The sequence below is a fragment of the Oncorhynchus nerka genome, linkage group LG22, assembly GCF_034236695.1.
Source record: "Oncorhynchus nerka isolate Pitt River linkage group LG22, Oner_Uvic_2.0, whole genome shotgun sequence".
NCBI lineage: Eukaryota > Metazoa > Chordata > Actinopteri > Salmoniformes > Salmonidae > Oncorhynchus > Oncorhynchus nerka.
The window spans coordinates 33,644,872-33,671,547 of record NC_088417.1 but is presented as its reverse complement, the minus strand read 5'-3'; the positions used below and the strand labels follow the sequence as shown (position 1 = coordinate 33,671,547).

At 43.0% G+C, this 26,676-nt stretch overlaps 1 long non-coding RNA gene across 2 annotated transcripts in view; it reads left to right on the top strand.

Moving 5' to 3' along the window:
• LOC135563880 (uncharacterized) overlaps positions 1 to 26,676 on the top strand; it is a 79,496-nt gene that overhangs the window by 17,368 nt on the left and 35,452 nt on the right. The window contains exon 1 of one of the 2 annotated variants that reach the window (XR_010460622.1): positions 14,459 to 14,519. The exons of the other annotated variant lie outside the window; for it this stretch is intronic. This is a non-coding gene — a long non-coding RNA (uncharacterized LOC135563880). Of the gene's footprint in view, positions 1 to 14,458; positions 14,520 to 26,676 lie in introns of those variants that run through there. 2 annotated transcript variants of the gene reach the window in all.

The window sequence follows — 26,676 nt, the reverse complement described above, 5'->3', positions numbered from 1 at the left end:
CCTCGGCCCGGGGCTCCATGCAAGATCTCACCTTGTGGAGTTGCAATGATCATGAGAACGGTGAGGAATCAGCCCAGAACTACACAGGAGGATCTTGTCAATGATGTCAAGGCAGCTGGGACGATAGACACCAAGAAAACAATTGGTAACACTCTACGCCGTGAAGGACTGAAATCCTGCAGCGCCGCAAGGTCCCCCTGCTCAAGAAAGCACATATACATGCCCGTCTGAAGTTTGCCAATGAACATCTGAATGATTCAGAGGACAACTGGGTGAAAGTGTATTGGTCAGATTAGACCAAAATGGAGGTCTTTGGCATCAACTCAACTCGCTGTGTTTGGAGGAGGAGGAATGCTGCCTATGACCCCAAGAATACCATTCTCACCGTCAAACATGGAGGTGGAAAACAGTATGCTTTGGGGGTGTTTTTCTGCTAAGGGGACAGGACTCCTTCACCGCATCAAAGGGATGATGGATGGGCCATGTACCGTCAAATCTTGGGTGAGAACCTCCTTCCCTCAGCCATGGCATTGCAAATGGGTCGTGGATGGGTATTCCAGCATGACAATGACCCAAAACACACGGCCAAGGCAACAAAGGAGTGGCTCATGAAGAAGCACATTAAGGTCCTGGAGTGGCTTAGCCAGCCTCCAGACCTTAATCCCATAGAAAATCTGTGGAGGCAGCTGAAGGTTTGAGTTGCCAAACATTAGCCTCGAAACCTTAATGACTTGGAGAAGATCTGCAAAGAGGAGTGGGACAAAATCCCTCCTGAGATGGAAACCTGGTGGCCAACTACAAGAAATGTCTGACCTCTGTGATTGCCAACAAGGGTTTTTCCACCATGTACCAAGTCATGTTTTGCAGAGGGTGTCAAATACTTAATTCCCTCATTAAAATGCAAATCAATCTATAACATTTTTGACATTTGTTTTTCTGGATTTCTTTGTTGTTATTCTGTCACTCACTGTTCAAATAAACCTACCATTAAAATTATAGACTGATAATTTCTTTGTCAATGGGCACACGTACAAAATCAGCAGGGGATCAAATACTTTTTTCCCTCACTGTAGATATTCCATAAAAAAATCTGCCGTTTCCAGCTACAATAGTCATTTACAACATTAACAATGGCCAGACTGTGTTTCTGATCAATTTGATGTTATTTTAATGTACACAAAATGTTATTTTAATGTAAAAAAATGTTTAAGTGACCCCAAACTTTTGAACGGTCGTGTACATTTTGATCATTTAGTAGATGCTGTTATCCAGAGCGACTTACAGTCAGTGTATTAAACAAAGTTCATCAAAAATATGACAGTTATAGCAAGCAAAAATATTATGTTACCGTTAGAGAATTTTGTAGTTAAGCAGGATACTTGCAAGTACATATTTGAATTAGAAAATACATAATGCATGCATTCTAACTGTACAAAATAGGCTACAAAAATTGTAGTTGAGGCCAGTGAAGTACAAATGACAAAATAGGTATTGAAATACCTAAACCTAGCAAAAAAATAAATGTCCTCTCACTGTCAACTGCGTTTATTTTCAGCAAACTTAACTTGTAAATATTTGTAGAAACATAAGACATAAACTGAGCAAGTTCCACAGACATGTGACTAACAGAAATGGAATAATGTATCCCTGAACAAATGGGGGAACACAATCAAAAGTAACAGTCTGTATCTGGTGTTGCCATCAGCTGCATTAAGTACTGCAGTGCATCTCCTCCTCATGGACTACATCAGATTTGCCAGTTCTTGCTGTGAGATGTTACCTCAATTTTCCACCAAGGCACCTGCAAGTTCCCGGACATTTCTGGGGGGAATTGCCCTAGCCCTCACCCTTCGATCCAACAGGTCCCAGACGTGCTCAATGGGACTGAGATCCAGGCTCTTCGCTGGCCATGGCAGAACACTGACATTCCTGTCACACGCAGAACGAGCAGTATGTCTGGTGACATTGTCATGCTGGATGAGCCTGCAGGAAGGGTATCACATGCGGGAGGAGGATTTCTTCCATGTAACACACAGCGTTGAGATTGCCTGCAATGACAAGCTCAGTCCGATGATGCTGTGACACACCTCCCCAGACCATGACGGACCCTCCACCTCCAAATCGATCCCGCTCCAGAGTACAGGCCTCGGTGTAACGCTCATTCCTTTGACGATAAACGCAAATCCGACCATCACCCCTGGTGAGACAAAACCGCAACTCATCAGTGAAGAGCACATTTTGCCAGTCTTGTCTGGTCCAGCGACAGTGGGTTTGTGCCCATAGGAGACGTTGGTGCCGGTGATGTCAAGTGAGGACCTGCCTTACAACAGGCCTATAAGTCCTCAGTCCAGCCTCTCTCAGCCTATTGCGGACAGTCTGAGCACTCATGGAGGGATTGTGCGTTCCTGGTGTAACTCGGGCAGTTGTTGTTGTCATCCTGTACCTGTCCCGCAGGTGTGATGTTTGGATGTACCGATCCTGTGCAAGTGTTGTTACCTGTCTTCTGTCACTGTGAGGACGATCAGCTGTCCGTCATGTCTCCCTGTAGCGCTTTCTTCGGCGTCTCACAGTACGGACATTGCAATTTATTGCCCTGGCCACATCTGCAGTCCTCATGCCTCCTTGCAGCATGCCTAAGGCACATTCACACAGATGAGCAGGGACCCTGGCTATCTTTCTTTTGCCGTTTTTCAGAGTCAGTAGAAAGGCCTCTTTTGTGTCCTACGTTTTTATAACTATGACCTTAACTGCCTACCGTCTGTAAGCTGTTAGTGTCTTAACGACCGGTCCACAGGTGCATGTTCATGAATTGTTTATGGTTCATTGAAGCATTGGAAACACTGTTTAAGCCAGGGTCCTGAGAAAGGGATGTTTCTTTTTTTGCTGAGATTATATCAAATACATGTAACAAAAATATTGACTGTACTTTGCACTAGCTACAGTACTTGCACTGTAAATCTGCAAAAGTTTACTAACCACTGTGTTTCCAGGAAAACACTGTAAATTCTAGAAGTAAAGCATGTTCCTGTATTCATGTGTTCCAGTAGTATGCTGTAAATTTATGTTGGAGTAAATCTACAGTAATTTACTGGCTTCTGTGCTGCCAGCAATTTACTGTAAAAATTACAGGAAATGTTTTACAGTGTAGGTAAACACAAGGCCCACCAAGCAGTTAATTGCATAGCAATTCATGATTGCCAATATACATTTCCTCTGCAAACGTTGTTTAGTCACACTCATAAGCCCTTGAAGGAAAGTCAAAAATAACAAATTAGATCTGGTAAAAGATAATACAAAGAAAAAAACGTATTTGTTTTGTTTTGTTGTACCATCATCTTTGAAATGCAAGAGAAAGGCCATAATGTATTATTCCAGCCCAGTTGCAATGTAGATTCTGGCAACTAGATGGCAGCAGTGGATATGCAAAGTTTTGGACTGATTCAATTACTTGCATATCTGTTCAAAATGTTGTATCAAGTTTACCTCATTGTGCCTAACTGGTTTATTAATACATTTTCAAGTTTATAATTCTGCACTCTTCTCAAACAATAGCATGCTATTATTTCACTGTAATAGCTGCTGTAAATTGAACAGTGCAGTTTAGGCTTTCTGCCAATATCAAATATGTCTATGTCCTGGGAAAATGTTTTGTTACTTAAAACCTCATGCTAATCACATTAGCCTACGTTAGCTCAGCCATCCCGTGGGGGGACACCGATCCCGTAGAGGTTCCTTTAATGAGTTTGTGGAATTTTTAGAGAAAGCACAGTAGCTGCTAGTATTGTATAACAATTTAACAAAATGTAGTAGGCCCAGTCAGATAGTCCCAAATGGTTAACAGTAGACTCAAATATATAGATTATGGTCTGTTCCTACCCTCCCAAAATAAGTATTACATTATTCTGTATTATCAGGGTTATGTAACAGTAACTTGTGGCTCATCTGTGGTCTGATATAATTAAGATTGTCCATATTCATAGGAAGAGAGAGAGAAATCAGTTGAAGTGTTAGCCAAGACATATGGTGAGGCCCGTTAGCATATTGGGCAAAATCTATAATGCATTTGTTCCATGTTGGATTGAGGGTACGTGGGTTAATAATTTAAGAATGTTTCAAAATGATTAATTCATAACTGTGGCTTGTTTTTGACAGTTTGACGACACACTTTTTCACAATAGGCTTTCTCTTCATTTATATAACAAGGAAAAATTACATTGAGACCTAGGCATCATTTGCAAAAACAATTACACACTTTAAAATACAAAATGTAATAAAAAACAAATATTATATACACAATAAACACTCTCAACAGAGTAGTTATAGCCAAACTAAAATCCACTCTATTATGAAGGAATTTCACCGTGGAGTGTAGTCCGCTAAGTAGTTTGAAGGTGATGTGTCATTTCCACCAAATTAAAACAATTAAAATCTTGATTAATTGAATTAAAACAAAGGCGAAATAGGATTATAATATACTGAAATGAAATATAAATGCAACATGTAAAGTGTTTGTCCCATGTTTCAAGAGCTGAAGTAAAACATCCCAGAAATGTTGCATACACACTAAAAGCTTATTTCTCTCACATTTGGTGCATAAATGTGTTCACATTCCTGTTAGTGAGCATTTCTCCTTTGCCCAGATAATCCATCCACCTGACAGGTGTGGCATATCAAGAAATTGATTAAACAGCGTGATCATTACACAGATGCACGTGTAATGCATCTGCTTGGGACAATGAAAGGCCACTGTAAAATGTGCAGTTTTGTCACATAACACAATACCACAGATGTCTCAAGTTTTGAGGGAGTTGCAATTGGCATGCTAACTGCAGGAATGCCCATCTGAGCTGTTGCCAGATGATTTAATGTTCATTTCTCTACCATAAGCTGCCTCCAACATTGTTTTAGAGAATTTGGCAGTACTTCCAACCGGCCTCACAACCGGAGACAACGTGTAACCACGCTAGCCCAGGAACTTCACATCCGGCTTCTTCACCTGTGGGATCGTCTGAGACCAGCCACCCGGACAGCTGATGAAACTGTGGGTTTGCACAACCAAATAATTTCTGCAAAACTGTCAGAAACCGTCTCTGCGAAGCTCACCTGCGTGCTTGTTGTCTTTACCAGGATCTTGACATGATTGCAGTTTGGCGTCATAATTAACTTCAGTGGGCAAATGCTCACATTCGATGGCCACTGATACGCTGGAGAAGTGTGCTCTTCAAGGATGAATCCTGGTTTCAACTTTACCAGGCAGATGGCATCTTGTGGGTGAGCGGTTTTCTGATGTCAACGTTGTGATAAGAGTGCCCCATGGTGGCAGTGGGGTTATGGTATGGGCAGGCATAAGCTATGGACAACAGAAACAATTGCATTTTACCGATGGCAATATGAATATACAGAGATACCGTCACGAGATCCTGAGGTTCATTGTCGTGCCATTTATCCGCCACAATCACCTCATGTTTCAGCATGATAATGCATGGCCCCATGTCGCACGGATCTCTACAAAATTCCTGGAAGCTGAACATTTCCCAATTACTGCATGTCACCCCTTGAGCATGTTTTGTATTCTCTGGATCGACATGTATGAGAGCGTATTTACAGTTCCCACTAATAGCCACCAACATTGCACAGCCATTGAAGAGGAGTGGGACAACATTCCACTGGCCACAATCAATAGCCTGATCAAGTCTATATGTATGAGATGCGTCGTGCTGCATGAAACAAATGGTGATCACACCAGATACTGACTGGTTTTCTGATCCATGCCCCTACCTTTTAAAGGTATCTGTGACCATCAATCTACACACAAAACCCCATAATGACAAAGCAAAAACAGGTCTTTAGCAATATTTGCTAATTTATTAAAAATGAAAAACAGAAATATCTTATTTACATAATGCTATGAGACTTGAAATTGAGCTCAGGTGCATCCTGTTTCCATTGATCATCCTTGAGCTGTTTCTACAACTTCATTGGAGTCCACCTGTGGTACATTAAATTCATTGGACATGATTTGGAAAGGCACACACATGTATATTTGACAGTCCAGGTCAGAGCAAAAACCAAGCTATGAGGTCCAAGAACTTGTCTGTAGAGCTTCGAGACAGGATTGTGTCGAGGCACAGATTTGGGGAAAGGTACAAAAAGACTCTGCATCATTGAAGGTCTCCAAGAACACAGTAGCCTCCATCATTCTTATATGGAAGAAGTTTGCCATCGTCAGATTGGTGACCAAGAACCCGATGGTCACTCTGACAGAGCTCCGGAGTTCCTCTGTTGAGATGGGAGAACCTTCCAGAAGGACAACCATCTCTGCAGCACTCCACCGATCAGGACTTGGTAGAGTGGCAAGACGGAAGCCACTCCTCAGCAAAAGGCACGACAGCCCGCTTGAACAAGATTCTCTTGTCTGATGAAACCAAGATTGAACTCTTTGGCGTGAATGCCAAGCATCACGTCTGGAGGGAAACCTGGCACCATCTCTACGGTGAAGCATGGTGGTGGCAGCATCATGCTGTGGGGATGTTTTTCAGTGGCAGGGACTGGGAGACTAGTCAGGATCAAGAGAAAGATGAACAGAGCAAAGTACAGAGAGATCCTTGATGAAAACCTGCTCCAGAGAGCTCAGGACCTCAGACTGGGGTGAAGGTTCACCTTCCAAAAGGACAACAACCCTAAGCACACAGCCAAGACAGTGTGGGAGTGGCTTTGGGACAAGTCTCTGAATGTCCTTGAGTGGCCCAGCCATAGCCCGAACTTAAACCCCATCGAACATCTCTGGAGGGACCTGAAAATAGCTGTGCAGCTACGCTCCCCATCCAACCTGACAGAGCTTCAGAGGATCTGGAGAGAAAAATAGGAAAAACTCCCCAAATACAGGTGTGCCAAACTTGTAGCGTCATACCCAGGAAGACTTGAGGCTGTAATTGCTGCCAAAGTTGCTTCAAGAAAGTACTGAGTCTGAATGCTTATGTAAATCTGAAGTTTTTTCTTTTTATACATTTGCAAAACATTCTAAAAACGATTTTTACTTTGTCATTATGGGTATTGTGTGTATACTGAAGAGAGGGAAAAACTATTTTATCCATTTTAGAATAAGGCTGTAAGCTGCATAACTCTGACGCAGTTGTCAAGTCTTCTCAAAATGTCCGTCAATGCCAAAAGAGAGATGTATATATTTTTTTCACAGCATTAGCTAGGTTTCCAGCCAATTGGCTACAGATGCTACTGCAAATAATCAAAATTCTGCATAAAAACAATATGCACATTTTCCCACCAGAGATGTTTCCATCAAATGTAATTGTTGCTGATAAATGGCGCTGCATGGTGACATAGCGCACACAACATTTTATTTTTCTCTTAAGTTTTCATGTACTGAATAAAAATCTAAAGTTCAATGCGTTTCCATTGTATTTTGAACTCTCCTGATAGTTTTGCCACAAAAACTGTGTTAAATAGCAAATGTGCCTATTCTGGTCTTGATGCATGCACTCTAGCCAGCAGCTAGCAGATACAGTGTGGCTAGGCTAGGCTACATGATGATATTTTTGAGGATAAGAGCGAAATTATTTGTCTTTGTCAAACAGCAGTCAAGTATCAATCATCATCTTACCAGAAATTGACCCTCAATATTTATTGGAAAGTGCATCAAGATCACCGAGCACTTTCACCTCCCCGTGAATTTCATCATGTTATTCAATCTGTAGCCTAATAAACTGGTTTCCAAAGTTGGAATGGGAGGACCACACACCATATCGTCATGAGACTCCAAGTGTACTTTTGACAAGATGATGATTATTATTTCAATATTTGCACAGAAAGGCATTTCCACCGTTATTTGCTCGCATAATTAATTTTACTGACACAAAAAGATCCCACCACGTCGAATGAAGATCTGTATGCATTTATAAAATTGTACAGAAACTTCCTGTTTATATCACAGCTGACGTGATTACTATTCTTTTTTTTACATGGTATGACTTTACTCGTATAAAAACTGTGGATGGAAACAATTTCAATGCTGTTTTTGTTGCTTTGTGTATCAACAAAATGGTTTGAGAATTATTTTATTGCAACACTGCTCACCGCATGAAAGTTTTCTTGACATAGGCGTTTCAAGGAGAGGCCAGTCAAGAAGAGCTCATGAATAAAAACTCCCTGCTCAATGAGCTCGTCCTTACAAACTTCCTGGCAGTTAGCCATGAGAGAAAATAAACTATCTCAGATTTTGAGCTATTTTACTTCTTCCCAAAATGTGATGGATGACATTTTTGTCACTCAAAAAGCAAGTTTACATTGGAATTAGAATGACTGCTCTTAACCTTTAAAAATCTAAACTGGAACCTACATTTCAGTAACTGGTGCAATAACTCCAAGTAACAGAGTAGAATAGTTTACAGAGTAGAATAGTTCAGAATTTCGTATTTATATTTGAGTAGGATAAGATTAATTATTCAATCAATGTACACGCAAAACCTAGATATTGAAACAATTCTAAAAATTTACATGTAGTAGAGGATGCTGGGAAATATGATGATGGATGTGGTTTTGGTTAACCACTGGTTATTAACACCAATGTCGCTGTTTTTTTACACCACTGAGTGTTTATTGAACTCTTTACAGTGTTATTTGAACTCTCGAATCAACACGAGAAAAGTTACACTGAAAAATTGACACTGGACAATTTGATGTGTGCTGTGAAAAGGAAACATCTGCAGGTTTCCATACATTTCAAAAACTTTTTAGAATTCTGAAGACCCATTGATGTAATGTCAAGAACCCCACCCTTAACTCAAAGGTTATTTATCGGACAAGAGATCTCCAAGGAACCCTAAGCTATGACCCACCGGGTCAAATCAGAGGACTGACGCTGTGGTTTAGTAGGGGTGTGGCTTTCAAATAGTTATTTCTGGGCACTATTGAGAGTAAAATGTGATTCCTATTCATGTTGTATTGTATAGAACCCAACAGTGGAGGTGTCATAATAGCCATAAAAACCTAGCGATCAAACGCAAATGGTTCCACCATTCATTTTTCCCATAGGGAATTTTCTAAAAACGTCAAATAAGGGCTGTTTTTCGTGGAGACGACTACAGCACTATCAATATATTCAGCTCTATTTAGATTCAGATTTAAAAAATGCTAATTAGTTATCTCTAGTGGACACCTTTGCTATCAAATCAATTCAAATTGTATTTGTCACATGCTCTGAATACAACAGTGAAAAGTTTTAAGAAAAAATAAATGTAGAGAAAATATTTACTAAATAAACTGAAGTAAACAGTACATTCATTAAAATAAAAAATAAAAAATAACAAATAATTTAAGAGCAACAATAAAATAACAGTAACGAGGCTATATACAAGGCGTACCAGTACCGAATCAATGTGAGGGGTTTAGTCAAGGTAATTGAGGTAATATGTACATGTACATAGGTAGAGGTAAAGTGACTATGCATAGATAATAAACAGAGAGTAGCAGCTGTGTAAAAATGGGGTGGGAGGGTCAATGCAAATAGTCTGAAGCCTTTTGGACCTAGACGTGGTGCTCCGATACTGCTTGTCGTGTGGTAGCTGAGAGAACAGCCTATGACTAGGGTGACTGGAGTCTTTGAACATTTTTAGGGCCTTCCTCCTACACCGTCTGGCATCATTGGCATCACCACTGTTGTGTCGTCGGCAAACTTAATGATGGTGTTAGAGTCGTGCTTGGCCATGCAGTCATAGGTGAACAGGGAGTAAAGGAGGGGCCTGATGATGCACCTCTTAGGGGCCTCCGTGTTGCAGATCAGCATGGCAGATGTGTTGTTACCTACCCTTACCACCTGGAGCAAGCCCATTAGGAAGTCCAGGATTCAGTTGCAGAGGGATGTGTTTAGTCCAAGGGTCCTTAGCTTAGTGACGAGCTTTGAGGGCACTATGGTGTTGAACGCTGAGCTGAGGTCAATGAATATCATTCTCACGTAGGTGGGAAAGGGCAGCGTGGAGTGCAATGGAGATTGTGTCATCTGTGGATCTGTTGGGGCGGTATGTGAATTGGAGTGGGTCTAGGATGTCTGTGATAATGGTGTTGATGTGAGACCTGACCAGCCTTTCAAAGCACTTCATGACTACAGATATGAGTGCAACGGGACGGGAGTCATTTAGGCAGGTTACCTTGATGTTCTTAGGCACAGGGACTATGGTGGTCTGCTTGAAAAATGTTGGTCAGGGGACAGGTTGAAAATGTCAGTGAAGACACTTGCCAGTTGGTCAGCGTATGCTTGGAGTACACATCCTGGTAATCTGTCTGGCCATGCAGCCTTGTGAATGTTGACCTGTCAAAAGGTCTTACTCACATTGGCTATGGAGAGTGTGATCACACAGTTGTCCGGAATAGCTGGTGCTCTCATGCGTGCTTCAGTGTAGCTTGCCTCGAAGCGCACTTACAAGTAATTTAGCTCATTTTCGTAGGCTCGTGCCACCAGACAGCTTCTTTTTTACATTTCTTTTATTTAAAATTTCACGTTTATTTAACCAGGTAGGCTGGTTGAGAACAAGTTCTCATTTACAACTGCAGTGTTTGCAAATGAGGTAAGATAAGGGAGGTAAGGCAAAACAAAATAGGCCATAGTGGAGAGGTAATTACGATACAGCCATTAAACACTGGAGTGGTAGACTGCAGTAGACTGCAACTCCTCCCCCTTTGGCAGTTATATCTTGAAGGAAAATGTTATAGTTTGGTATGGAAATCTCAGAGTTTTTGGTGGCCTTCCTAAGCCAGGATTCGGACACGGCAAGGACATCAGGGTTGGCAGAGTGTGCTAAAGCAGTGAATAAAACAAACTTAGGGAGGAGGCTAGCCGGGAGTTTTAGAAACTTCAGAGCGTTTTCTATCCAAATATACTAATTATATGCATATATTAGCAACTGGGACTGAGTAGCAGGCAGTTTACTCTCTGGGCACCTCAGGGCACCTTATTCATCCAAGCTACTCAATACTGCCCCCATCCATAAGAAGTTATTAACTTGGCTTTTGAAGAACATAGAAAGGCAGGGTAGGATATATATAGGTCTGTAGCAGTTTGGGTCTAGAGTGTCTCCCCCTTTGAAGAGGGGGATGACGGCAGCAGTTTTCCAATCTTTGGGGATCTCAGGTGATACGAACGAGAGGTTGAACAGGCTAGTAATATGGGTTGCAACAATTTTGGTTGATAACTTTAGAAAGAGAGGGTCTAGATTGTCGAGCCTGGCTGATTTGTACAGATTTTGCAGCTCTTTCAGAACATCAGCTATCTGGATTTGGGTAAAGGAGAAATGGGGGAGGCTTGGGCGAGTTGCTGCGGGGGTTGCAGGGCAGTTGACCGGGGTAGGGGTAGCCAGGTGGAAAGCATGGCCAGACGTAGAAAAATGCTTTTTGAAATTCTCAATTATCGTGGATTTATCGATGGTGATAGTGTTTCCCAGCCTCAGTGCAGTGGGCAGCTGGGAGGAGGTGCTCTTATTCTCCATGATCTTTACAGTGTCCCAGAACTTTTTTGAGTTTGTGCTACAGGATGCAAAGATCTATTTGAAAAAGCTAGCCTTAGCTTTCCTAAATGCTTGTGTATATTGGTTCCTAACTTCCCTGAAAAGTTGCATATCGCGGGGGCTATTTGATGCTAATGCAGTACGCCACAGGATGTTTTTGTGCTGGTCAAGGGCAGTCATGCCTGGAGTGAACCAAGGGCTATATCTGTTCCTAGTTCTCCATTTTTTGAATGGGGCATGCTTATTTAAGATTTTAAGCATCCAGGATGTAGTCCCGCCCCTTGAAAGCGGCAGCTCTACCCTTTATCTCAGTGCGGATTTTGCCTGTAATCCATGGCTTCTGGTCGGCGTATGTACTTGCTTTTAAGCAGGAATCAGGAGGATAGAGCTATTTGCCAAATGGAGTGTGAGGGAGAGCTTTGTACGCATCTCTGTGAGTGGAGTAAAGATGGTCTAATATTTTTTTCCCTGTGGTTGCACATCTAACATGCTGGTAGAAATAAGGTAAAACGGATTTAAGTTTCCCTGCAGTTTCCCTCTCACGGGTAGTCAAAATTTACTTTATGAAAGCCATGCCCACAATAGGCCACACCCCTTGAAAATAACCTAACAATCAATTTGGTTTTTATTCACTTTCATGCTGGGATGATACAGTAGCTGTCTTTTTTTGTTTGTTTTATGCATCGTTTGATACCGGCGCACCGAGGCATTGAAATTGCTAAGCAGTGTATTTCGATGCCTGTATCACTTTATCAGAAGTACGTGATCAATAACCACCTGATTGGTTTGGTATTGGTTGAAGACAAAAAAAAAGGCTATGCAGCACACGCACTATGGGGTGTGGGATGAAGCTTTATAATAATTTGGCTACTCTAAATTGTTTTGATCAGCAGGTTCACTAGTAATGAACACATTTTCAACACAATTGGTTGGAAACCATTTGATGTCAATACAACACGGTGGCCAAAAAGGGCTGTCTTTGAAGCAAGTCCCCTACTACTCATAAGTAAGAAATATCCACACCCTTTTAATTATATTTCCATTAAGCCAAAGAACTCCACAATATCCAATATCCACAAAGTGCTCCGTTTTACACCACATATGTTACAATAAAACCATGACTGTGAATAAATGTACAGCATGTTGTTTTCATCATGCTAAGTATGATTACCGCCGGAGGCGTCATGCCCATAGAGCACAAGGGCACGCCACCTCAGATTTGTACTGTTTTTGAATTTTTCAGATGTTAAATTAATTACAAAATGTAATTAAGCCCACATTGCCAGACGCACACCAGAGAGGAAGAGGCTAAGCAAGAGGATTTACTCTGCCCAAAATCTGTCCGATTGATATGACCTTTTTGTATGGAGGTCTATGAGAGAGTGTCGAATTATGTAAGACTTATTTTATCAAATAGAAGTTTCATCATATTTAGGCTGTTACAAATTGAATGATAAAAATGGATGCACGTGGAATTCCAACAACTTTGAGAAAAATCTCTTTTGTGCCTGTTGTTGTTCACACACGTATTGTCACGCCTTGGTCTTAGTATTTTGTGTTCTTTATTTATTTGGTCAGGCCAGGGTGTGACATGGGTTTATTTTGTGGTGTGTTTTTGTATTTGGGTTTTAGTAGGTATTGGGATTGTAGCTGAGTAGGGTTGTCTAGGAAAGTCTATGGTTGCCTGAGGCGGTTCTTAATCAGAGGCAGGTGATTATCGTTGTCTCTGATTGGGAACCAAATTTAGGCAGCCATATTCTTTGAGTGTTTCGTGGGGTGATTGTTCCTGTCTTTGTGTTTGCACCAGATAGGGCTGTTTCGGTTTTCACATTTCTTTATTTTGTAGTTTCTTCATGTATAGTTTTTCCCTTCATTAAAATATCATGAATAATCATCACCCTGGATTTTGGTCCGACTCTCCTTCTCCACAAGAAAGCCGTTACACGTATCTGCCTTCTCTTTGGCTAGAATGGTCCCACCTGATCTCGCCACTTCCCACCTGCCTTCCATCTTCAAGGACATGTATTTCCATTGTTAGAGCAGTAACTCGACTATCTTGACAATATAATATATAATCTTAGCCAACACACACCATCACTGGATCCAGCTTGTGCACTGTATCATATCAGCACTAATGGCACTTACCGGATCGAAAGTTTACATGTGTTGTAGGATAAATGTTGATGACAAGTTTCTGTTCCAACAGGTCATTGCTGTACAGTAAATGTCATCTTGGTTGTCAAAAAGTTAATAGATAAAGTATTCACACGCTTTAAAAAATGCTGGGTTAAAAACAGCCCAGCACTGGGTAAATAGTGAACAGAACCCACGTTGGGTTATTTTGACCCAGCCAGTTGGGTCAGTTAGATTGGTTGTTTTCTTTGAAGATTGGAGGGGTGGCTTAGTAGATGAGCACCCTCATTTTTTTTAGGATGTTCCATAATGAAAATGCTAATGACTGAGTGTCATGATCTTACAGCTGTGCTGGTTTTCAACTAGATTCAAATCTACAGTATGTCTCGGCCAGTTGGTGATGGATTTGTTAAATTAAAATCATTTTTGGAAGGGCTATTCCACTCTCTATTTGTCATGTCCCAATGTTGTAGATCACCAAGTCTAATACATAAACCCTTGTTTTAAACAACATTTCCAGGGCTTCAGATGTACACGATAACAGAAGGCAAGAAGCCAATGTCTATTTGAATATATATCTGGGCCTAACAATTGCCATTAAAGTCTCTAAACAGGCAAAATATTTGAAGTTTTATTACTCATAAAGCACTACCGATTGTATTACTCATCTCGGAGCAGTTTGGATTAGGGTTAATGCTCGTTGGACTTTCCCACTGTTGATTTCCCTCGAGGCTCCGGTTGAACTTTAATGAATCCTTCATCTTTGCCAAAAACCACAGCTCCAAGGTGCTCTTAATGCTACTCGCCAGAGGGTATGGACGAGTAAAATAGACTAACAGCTGAATTGAGTGAGGATGACAGGTTTTGACTCGGGTAAGTAATTTCTTATTAACTCGATCAAGAGCTAACCCTCCGTCAAAAGATGGGGAGAGAAAGGTTAAATCATCCAGGGGAAGTAATGACATTGAATGTTTTGTAGGGGAAAGTGAAACCCCTCATACATGTGTTTGTGTCGGGTGTAGTGCATTGGCCGAAAAGTAGTCAATGGCAAATAAAACAATTGTGAGAAAAGTGGATAAACAAATGACTTGTCCAGATCATCTCTGACCAGTGTCATTATACAAACCATTCAAGCTGCCGTACAATTACACATACGTGGTTGTACTTATGTAATGAATGATGATAGGTACATATACCCTTAAAATGTCTAATGAAATGTTTAGCTACATTTTTTTTTGAGAATTGGGAGATCTGACCTTTGATTGGACATGTAATCATAGAGGACTCTTGTATAACAATCGCCTTAAATTGTTAATTGGCTCCAAATGGAATGCTTCATTACACCGATTTCATTATTTTAGTGTTTTGCCGCCTGTGATTTTTCTAACTTACGTTGTTAATAAACATAGGTAATTATCACACGAGAGAATGGGCCATATGGAAATATTTGCCTACAGGGACCAGTATATTGGTTTGCCCTTGGTAAGTATGTTATGAGCAATTCCAAGATAGGTATATCATTGGGATTGTGGTTAGCGTTCACCTAGGGACTAACCTTGATTCCTTTCTCAACCTGTTTATCAGCTAAGCTAGTTATCTACTACTTGGCAAACCTGAAAAAAACTACAACTGTGTTATTCCTTTACTGCACTGATTTTAACAAAACATGATAACAGGAACCAATGCGGTTTTATTTGTGCACTAAGCAACACTGTCATTTTATTTTTTGTTGTTGTTTCAAGTAATTCTTGTTAAGTAACTAGTTCCATAGCCTTTATTAGTTTACTCAACTTTTCGATCAGTGTTACCTGAACTTAAAATGTTTTGTTGGCTCAAACTCAGCTCCAACTTGAGAAAAATTCAGTGAACTTAAAATAATGTGTTTGCTCAACTTGTCTCGTATGTTTGTATGTTTATTTCACTACTAAAAATGGCTGCGGAACTAGTTACACACATGGTGCTTTTAATCTTACATATTTGACATTGTGCATGTTCATTTATAGAGTACTTTAACTATCATTCAACATGTCATCATCTAGGATTTGAACTGACAATCTCTTTGTTCCTGGCATACCAATCTTCCTGTTACACCACCATGTCTGTGTCATTAATTGAGCTCACCTGTATTGCTACACTTTGTTAAAAGTACACTCACCTGAAACTATTTTATTTTTCATAGTGATGAGGTGTTTAAGGAGTAACGTAAAAAAAAATGCAATATGCCCCACAAACATTCAACAACTATCAAGAAAATCCTAAAATAAGTCAATCAAAACAATAATGAGAGAATAGTCAGATTAATTGACAATTGACACTGACATTGTGGCATAGCAGGAAGATTGGAATGCCCTAAACCAAAAGGTTGTAAGCTCAAACCCTGGTGAGGATATGTTGAATGATAATTACTGTATAAATGCACAATGTAATCATGTGTGTCAAATATGTAAGCTGAAAACAAAACCACCATGTGTGTAACTTGATCCTAACCCTTTTTTGCATGAAAATGCCACAAATAATAATTTATTTAACCAGGCAAGTCAGTTAAGAACAAATTCTTATTTACAATGACGGCCTACCCCGGATGATGCTGGGCCAATTGCGCGCCGCCCTGTGGGACTCTCAATCACGGCCAGATGTGATGCATTCTGGATTCATAGCAGGGACTGCAGGGACGCCTCTTGCCCTGAGATGCAGTGCCTTAGACCGCTGCGCCACTCGGGAGCCAAAATAAGAATTTTTAGTTGAATGAATAAGTTGACAAACACATCATTGTAAGTTCACTGAATTTTTGCCTAAACTTTCTAAAGTTGGATCTAAGTTTGGGCAAACAAAAAATATTTATTTTTTAAAAAGTTTTTAAAGGGTCGCAGCCTAAAGATTTTTTTCAAATAACTATCTGTTGGCAGTTATCTGACACAACTTTCTACAATGTTCTAGAATGATGTAAACACTCAGCAATAAGGCAGAAATTGGGTATGGCCAGTATTAAAAATCACACTTGAGTGGGACTTCAAAGCGTTTCTCTACAGCAGTGGTTCCCAAACTTTTTACAGTCCCGTACCCCTTCAAACATTCAACCTCCAGCTGCTACCCCTTTTAGCACCAGGGTCAGCGCACTCTCAAATACAGTTTTTCGCCATCATTGTAAGGCTGCCACACACACTAGAAGATACATTTATTAAACATAAGAATGATTGCGAGTTTTTGTCACAACCTGGCTCGTGAGAAGTGACAACGAGCCAGGGCACAAATAACAATATAATAATAATCAATAATTTTTTTACCATCTTACATACAAAACCTTATTTGTTAATGTGAGGCTCTCCTTGTTCAGATATTGGTAAGTGAACTGGAGGCAGGGCATGAAAGGGAGAATGAATCCAGTTGTTTGTGTCATCCGTTTCAGGAAAGTACCTACGTAATTGTGTATCCAACTCACTCAGGTGCTTCGCTATATCAGACTTGACATTGACCGTAAGCTTGAGTTCATTTGCACACAACAAATCATACAATGATGGAAATACCTGTTTGTTGTCCTTGTTAATGCAGACAGAGAAGAGCTCCAACTTCTTAATCAAAGCCTCAATTTTGTCCCACACATTGCGGAGAGTCCCTGTAATCCTATATTCAAATCTTTCTGGTGAGAAAAAACATCACCCAGATAGGCCAGTCGTGTGAGAAACTCGTCATCATGCAAGCTGTCAGACAAGTGAAAATGATGGTCAGTAAAGAAAACTTTAAGCTCGTCTCTCATTTCAAAAAACGTGTCAATACTTTGCCCCTTGATAACCAGCACTGCTGTCTGATGTAAAAGCATTACATGGCCGCAGAAAATACACGAGAGTTCAGGGGCCTTGCTTTAACAAAGTTAAACATTTTCACTGTAGTGTCCAAAAAGTCTTTCAAGCTGTCAGGCATTCCTTTGGCAGCAAGAGCCTCTCGGTGGATGCTGCAGTGTACTCAAGTGGCGTTGGGAGCAACAACTTGTACCACTCCACTATGTCTCCCTGTCATGGCTTTTGTAACATCATTACAGATACCAACACAAATTGACCACCAAAGTCCATTTGATGTCACAAAGCTGTTGAGTACTTTACACGTATCCTCTCCTGTTGTCCTAGTTTCCAGTGGTTTGCAGAAGAAGATGTCTTCCTTAATTGACCCCCCATAAATGTAACGGACATAGCCAAAGGAGCTGTGCAAGGCCTGCCAAGTCTGTTGACTCATCCAGCATAGAATTCACTCACCCAGCATAGAATTCACTGGCTTGTATGCAAAGCAGTAATTGTTTCAAAACATCTCCTGCCATGTCACTGATGCATCGTGAAACAGTGTTGTTTGATGAAGACATTGTCTGTACAGTTTTGTAGGCCTTTTCCCCCAGCACGGTCACAGCCATATCCGCGGCAGCAGGAAGATTTAAGGCCTCCACAATAGTATGGGGCTTGCCTGTCCTAGTCACTCGGTAGCTCACTATATAAGACTCTTCTAGCCCCTTCTTATTAATGGCATCTGCTGCTTTTATACATGTCTTACTATTCGAAGTCGTCTTAATTCTCACTCAAAAAACTCCTGTGGATTATTTTTCAAATTGAGAGTAACAGTTAATGTGATTGGATGTTAATTATTTTTACTAGGCTACCTGTATTTGACATTGTGTTGTTATTTCGTGAACACTAGATGGTTTGATTTTATTTTTGGCAGTGAAACGAGGCTACTCAGACGAGAAAAAAACCTCACCCAAATGTATAGCCCAGATGGAAAATATAAATGAACTGTTTGAAAATGTGAATCACCAGATAGAAGCCCAATCCTGTGGTTCATTGCCCTTAAGCTCAATTATATTCATTAATAACTTTAGTGAAGTGGGCAACATAGCCAAAACCTTTGTGATTTACAGCACCCTACTAGCGTGGAGGGACTGTAAGAAATACCTGGGCATTTCCTCCCAAATATGTTCTCACTCGCCTGTAGTAGGCAACCCAGACTTGCCAAAAGACCTGAGGGATGCCAAATTTAATCTTTGGCATACTCCAGGAATCAGGATCTTTTCAGACCTATTTCATCAGAAAACCACTACACTGAAATCCTTTCAAGAGCTCTGCAGTGAATTCGATATCTTCAAATTAGACATGTCATTTCCTCATTTACCTCCAGGAGGAGGTTTAGAACTGAGTTGAATGAAGTTGAAACCCTTCTTGTCACAGCACAATCCATTAAAGGCAAAATATCTTACATCTATAGACTCCTTTCTGAGAAAGGAGGCTCCTCCTTTACTCCTTTGAAAATAATTTGGGAAAATGACCTTGGTCTGACTATCAGTGATGAGTTATGTGCGGAGGTTTGCAACAGGGTATACTGCACCTCTACTAATGTAAAAATGAAATAATCTAATTACAAATTTTTGTACAAATTTTATTATACTCCTTTGAGACTCCATAGAATGAAAACAGATATGTCTCCTAACTGTAAAAGATGTACCTCTGAAAGTGGAACCTATATGCATGTATTTTGGAGCTGTAGAGAGATTGCCAGATTCTGGCAATCTATACATACTGCTGCACAGACAATACTAGAGGTACAGTTTGATATGACCCTGTGTATCTATCTTCTTAATGCCCAGCAGGACTTTGTTCTTGATCCTGACAGAGAACATTTGCTTATGACTATTACAGACTTTGCGAAGAAATATATTCTTCGATTGTGGGCCTCTAATACCCCTCCTACATTTCAAATGTGGATTGACCAGATTGTTGACTTTCTTCCTCTTGAAAAGCTCACTTATGACCTCCACAAGAGACAGCCCAAGTTTGATAGACTCTGGTCTCCACTATTCAACTATATTTCAAACTGGACAGTGAACGGGGTGACTAGGGAAATGTGCAGATACTTGTTGTGTAAGGTGCTGTAAAACCTAAAAATGAATTATTGGCTCGTCGTCTCAGCGAAGGCTAGAAATAGCTAATAAGAACCTTGATAGTGCTGCTGCAAGTATTATATATGTTTTTTTTTGTACGTGTGCGTATGTATGTATGTATGTATGTATGTATGTATGTATGTATGTATGTATGTATGTATGTATGTATGTATATTGTGGCAAAGAAGGGGGTCGAGTGATAAGTGGCAGATATGTGAGAGCAGAACTAATAAACGGGCTCTGCCCGATCACTAAAATGGCCACCCCTGTCAGAACTACAGATCACAAAATGTCCGACCGCCAAAACTACAAGTCCCAGAAGCAAGGGGAACCCTCAGAAGGTGGAGCCGACTCACAGATAAAGGGTCAAGAAAAACCAGGAAGAGGGAGAGAGAGTGCTGGAAGGAGCTATGAACAATAGAGAAAGAGACTATAGAGATTGGCTGGATTTACCGTGTATGAGCTGGATTGTTTTGGACTTACCTGTTGGCGTTTGGACCTGGACCTACCGAGAACCCGATTCGTGTACCGAACCCTGCTATCCTTGACCTCGCCTATGGCCTGGGTGGACCAGGACGGAGAAACAAACACACAGGTACTGTCCTGTTCGAAAGAACTCTCATTCTTGGGTGATTTGGTGACAGTTTACCACTTAGTTTGTGACAAACGCTCCTAACCTTGAAGAGGTTTGCCACACGTGGTGGAGGATACTAATGGACTAACATACCACTGGTTAGGTAGAAGGAAAAAATAAATAAATGTTCAGTTAGCACTCCAAAGGGGAGTCAGGTTTTTTTTTGTTTTGGCTTTGTTTGGTTAGGACAGTTTTTCAGGAAAATGAGTATGGAGGGAGCCATACAGGCCCTGTTACAAGCGGCGGCCGCCCAACAAGAGGCAACTAGAGCTCAACAAATAGTTCATCAGGATGCAATGCGAATGTATCAGGACACGTTACAGATCCAGCACCGCACCAACCAGCTGCTCACAGAAGAGCAAGAGAGAAACACCCGGGAGTTAAGAGAAGGCCTAAAGGGGCTAGCGGACCAAATTGGGGCTCAATTACCAGCTGCAAATACCCAAAGGAGGGCCAATCATTTTCTTCAAAAAATGACAGCGCAGGATGATGTGGAAGCATATCTTACCACCTTCGAAAGGACGGCAGAGAGGGAGAAGTGGCCGAAAGAAGAATGGGCAGGGCTTCTGGCACCATACCTGGCAGGGGACGCTCAAAAAGCGTATTTCGACCTGGAGTTGAAAGATGCACAGGATTACGATAAACTAAAGGGAGAGATTCTGACTAGACTGGGAGTGACCGATACCGTGAGGGCACCAATACATTCTGGTCATTCTAGATTATGCCACTCGCTACCCAGAAGCCATTCCCCTTCGGACGATGACTTCCAAAAATATCGCAAAGGAATTAGTGCTCTTGTTCACCAGGGTAGGGGTTCCAAAGGAGATCCTTACCGACCAGGGGACCCCCTTTATGTCCCGCCTTATGGCGGACCTTTGTAAACTGTGGCAGGTGAAACAGTTGAGGACATCGGTTTACCATCCTCAGACGGACGGGCTGGTTGAGAGATTCAACCGAACCCTGAAGTCAATGCTCAGGAAGGTAATCGATAAGGATGGGAAAAACTGGGATTGCATGTTGCCGTATCTGATGTTTGCCATTAGAGAGGTTCCTCAAGCCTCGCTGGGGTTTTCTCCCTTTGAGCTGGTATATGGGAGGCATCCCGGGAATCTTAGACATCGCCCGGGAAACCTGGGAGCACCAATCCACCCCGTATACTAGTGTCATAGAGCACGTCACGGAAATGCAAGATAGGATAGCCACAGTCATGCCCATCGTCAGAGAGCACATGAGACAAACACAGGAACACCAGCGGCACACTTATAACCGGCAGGCTACCCTGAGGGAATTTCAACCGGGAGATAAGGTGTTAGTGCTGATCCCCACGGTAGAGTGTAAACTAGTAGCCACATGGAAAGGACCATATGAAGTACTGGAGAGAATAGGAGAGGTCAATTATCGGATCCGACAGCCAGGTCGACGGCCCCAGGAACAGATTTATCACATAAACCTGTTAAAAGCATGGAGAGAGAGAGAAACACTAATGGTCACATACCCCACACACATTCAGGAGACAGCCGAAGTAAATATTTCACCCACTCTGTCCCCAGCGCAAGTACAGGAAGTAAAGACCCTGATCCAGAAAAACAGAGATGTGTTTTCAGAGGTACCTGGCCGAACTGAGGTTACGGCTCATGATATCGTTCCCTACCAGGGAGAAAAGTGAGTATGAGGCCATATCGGGTACCCGAGGCTCGACGGGCCGCGATTAGAGCAGAGACTGAGAAAATGTTGACAGCTGGAGTGGTCGAAGAGTCACATAGTGAGTGGTCTAGCCCAATTGTGATGGTCTCCAAGCCCGATGGGTCTTTGCGGTTCTGTAACGACTTTCGGAAGGTAAATGAAATCTCGAAGTTTGATGCCTACCCCATGCCCCGAGTAGATGAACTACTGGAGAAAATCGGTCATGCTCGGTACATTACGACCCTTGATCTGACAAAAGGGTACTGGCAAATTCCTCTGACCCCAGGGCCAAAGAAAAGACAGCCTTTGCAACACCTGACGGTTTGTTTCAATACACCGTCATGCCATTCGGCTTACACGGGGCCCCAGCCACCTTTCAACGGCTCATGGACAAAGTCCTAAAACCGCACAAAGCATACGCCGCAGCTTATTTAGATGACGTGGGGATCTACAGCCCAGATTGGGAATCCCACTTACCCCGGGTACAGGCAGTGTTAGACGCCCTTAGAAAGGCAGGGCTCACGGCAAACCCTGCCAAGTGTTATGTGGGGTTAGAGGAAACAGAGTATCTGGGATACACTGTGGGAAGAGGGTTAATCAAACCCCAACATAAGAAGGTGAAGGCAATTAGAGAATGGCCGAAACCAGTAAATAAGAAGCAGGTTCGAGCCTTCCTAGGGCTGACCGGTTACTACCGTAAGTTCATCCCAAGTTATGCCACAGTGGCCGCCCCTCTTACCGACATGACTAGAGCAAGAGGGCCAAACATGGTCAAATGGGATGAAAGGGCCACCAAAGCATTTAGGACATTACAGGAGGCTCTCTGCTGTAATCCAGTGCTGGTGGTACCAGACTTTGAGAGAGAGTTTGTGGTTCAGATGGATGCCTCAGAGGTCGGCTTGGGAGCAGTGCTATCCCAAGAGGTAGAAGGGGTGGAACACCCCATCCTGTTTTTAAGCAGGAAGCTGGAACCACGGGAAACCAACTACTCAGTCGTTGAGAAAGAGGCGCTGGCAGTAAAGTGGGCTCTAGAAAGCCTGAAGTACTACCTTCTGGGGCGCCACTTCACCCTCATCAGTGACCATGCCCCACTCACCTGGATGCATAGGGCTAAAGAGAAGAACGCTCGGGTGATGCGGTGGTTTTTGAGTCTCCAACCGTTTCATTTTGACTTGAAACACAGAGCAGGGAAGGAAATGGGAAACGCGGATGGGTTATCCCGCATGCATGCATATTTTGCTGCGGTAGCCCGACCTAGGGGGTCGGATCTAGGGGGAGAGATATGTGGCAAAGAAGGGGGTCGAGTGATAAGTGGCAGATATGTGAGAGCAGAACTAATAAACGGGCTCTGCCCGATCACTAAAATGGCCACCCCTGTCAGAACTACAGATCACAAAATGTCCGACCGCCAAAACTACAAGTCCCAGAAGCAAGGGGAACCCTCAGAAGGTGGAGCCGACTCACAGATAAAGGGTCAAGAAAAACCAGGAAGAGGGAGAGAGAGTGCTGGAAGGAGCTATGAACAATAGAGAAAGAGACTATAGAGATTGGCTGGATTTACCGTGTATGAGCTGGATTGTTTTGGACTTACCTGTTGGCGTTTGGACCTGGACCTACCGAGAACCCGATTCGTGTACCGAACCCTGCTATCCTTGACCTCGCCTATGGCCTGGGTGGACCAGGACGGAGAAACAAACACACAGGTACTGTCCTGTTCGAAAGAACTCTCATTCTTGGGTGATTTGGTGACAGTTTACCACTTAGTTTGTGACAAACGCTCCTAACCTTGAAGAGGTTTGCCACACGTGGTGGAGGATACTAATGGACTAACATACCACTGGTTAGGTAGAAGGAAAAAATAAATAAATGTTCAGTTAGCACTCCAAAGGGGAGTCAGGTTTTTTTTTGTTTTGGCTTTGTTTGGTTAGGACAGTTTTTCAGGAAAATGAGTATGGAGGGAGCCATACAGGCCCTGTTACAAGCGGCGGCCGCCCAACAAGAGGCAACTAGAGCTCAACAAATAGTTCATCAGGATGCAATGCGAATGTATCAGGACACGTTACAGATCCAGCACCGCACCAACCAGCTGCTCACAGAAGAGCAAGAGAGAAACACCCGGGAGTTAAGAGAAGGCCTAAAGGGGCTAGCGGACCAAATTGGGGCTCAATTACCAGCTGCAAATACCCAAAGGAGGGCCAATCATTTTCTTCAAAAAATGACAGCGCAGGATGATGTGGAAGCATATCTTACCACCTTCGAAAGGACGGCAGAGAGGGAGAAGTGGCCGAAAGAAGAATGGGCAGGGCTTCTGGCACCATACCTGGCAGGGGACGCTCAAAAAGCGTATTTCGACCTGGAGTTGAAAGATGCACAGGATTACGATAAACTAAAGGGAGAGATTCTGACTAGACTGGGAGTGACCGATACCGTGAGGGCACCAATACATTCTGGTCATTCTAGATTATGCCACTCGCTACCCAGAAGCCATTCCCCTTCGGACGATGACTTCCAAAAATATCGCAAAGGAATTAGTGCTCTTGTTCACCAGGGTAGGGGTTCCAAAGGAGATCCTTACCGACCAGGGGACCCCCTTTATGTCCCGCCTTATGGCGGACCTTTGTAAACTGTGGCAGGTGAAACAGTTGAGGACATCGGTTTACCATCCTCAGACGGACGGGCTGGTTGAGAGATTCAACCGAACCCTGAAGTCAATGCTCAGGAAGGTAATCGATAAGGATGGGAAAAACTGGGATTGCATGTTGCCGTATCTGATGTTTGCCATTAGAGAGGTTCCTCAAGCCTCGCTGGGGTTTTCTCCCTTTGAGCTGGTATATGGGAGGCATCCCCGGGGAATCTTAGACATCGCCCGGGAAACCTGGGAGCACCAATCCACCCCGTATACTAGTGTCATAGAGCACGTCACGGAAATGCAAGATAGGATAGCCACAGTCATGCCCATCGTCAGAGAGCACATGAGACAAACACAGGAACACCAGCGGCACACTTATAACCGGCAGGCTACCCTGAGGGAATTTCAACCGGGAGATAAGGTGTTAGTGCTGATCCCCACGGTAGAGTGTAAACTAGTAGCCACATGGAAAGGACCATATGAAGTACTGGAGAGAATAGGAGAGGTCAATTATCGGATCCGACAGCCAGGTCGACGGCCCCAGGAACAGATTTATCACATAAACCTGTTAAAAGCATGGAGAGAGAGAGAAACACTAATGGTCACATACCCCACACACATTCAGGAGACAGCCGAAGTAAATATTTCACCCACTCTGTCCCCAGCGCAAGTACAGGAAGTAAAGACCCTGATCCAGAAAAACAGAGATGTGTTTTCAGAGGTACCTGGCCGAACTGAGGTTACGGCTCATGATATCGTTTCCCTACCAGGGAGAAAAGTGAGTATGAGGCCATATCGGGTACCCGAGGCTCGACGGGCCGCGATTAGAGCAGAGACTGAGAAAATGTTGACAGCTGGAGTGGTCGAAGAGTCACATAGTGAGTGGTCTAGCCCAATTGTGATGGTCTCCAAGCCCGATGGGTCTTTGCGGTTCTGTAACGACTTTCGGAAGGTAAATGAAATCTCGAAGTTTGATGCCTACCCCATGCCCCGAGTAGATGAACTACTGGAGAAAATCGGTCATGCTCGGTACATTACGACCCTTGATCTGACAAAAGGGTACTGGCAAATTCCTCTGACCCCCAGGGCCAAAGAAAAGACAGCCTTTGCAACACCTGACGGTTTGTTTCAATACACCGTCATGCCATTCGGCTTACACGGGGCCCCAGCCACCTTTCAACGGCTCATGGACAAAGTCCTAAAACCGCACAAAGCATACGCCGCAGCTTATTTAGATGACGTGGGGATCTACAGCCCAGATTGGGAATCCCACTTACCCCGGGTACAGGCAGTGTTAGACGCCCTTAGAAAGGCAGGGCTCACGGCAAACCCTGCCAAGTGTTATGTGGGGTTAGAGGAAACAGAGTATCTGGGATACACTGTGGGAAGAGGGTTAATCAAACCCCAACATAAGAAGGTGAAGGCAATTAGAGAATGGCCGAAACCAGTAAATAAGAAGCAGGTTCGAGCCTTCCTAGGGCTGACCGGTTACTACCGTAAGTTCATCCCAAGTTATGCCACAGTGGCCGCCCCTCTTACCGACATGACTAGAGCAAGAGGGCCAAACATGGTCAAATGGGATGAAAGGGCCACCAAAGCATTTAGGACATTACAGGAGGCTCTCTGCTGTAATCCAGTGCTGGTGGTACCAGACTTTGAGAGAGAGTTTGTGGTTCAGATGGATGCCTCAGAGGTCGGCTTGGGAGCAGTGCTATCCCAAGAGGTAGAAGGGGTGGAACACCCCATCCTGTTTTTAAGCAGGAAGCTGGAACCACGGAAACCAACTACTCAGTCGTTGAGAAAGAGGCGCTGGCAGTAAAGTGGGCTCTAGAAAGCCTGAAGTACTACCTTCTGGGCGCCACTTCACCCTCATCAGTGACCATGCCCCACTCACCTGGATGCATAGGGCTAAAGAGAAGAACGCTCGGGTGATGCGGTGGTTTTTGAGTCTCCAACCGTTTCATTTTGACTTGAAACACAGAGCAGGGAAGGAAATGGGAAACGCGGATGGGTTATCCCGCATGCATGCATATTTTGCTGCGGTAGCCCGACCTAGGGGGTCGGATCTAGGGGGAGAGATATGTGGCAAAGAAGGGGGTCGAGTGATAAGTGGCAGATATGTGAGAGCAGAACTAATAAACGGGCTCTGCCCGATCACTAAAATGGC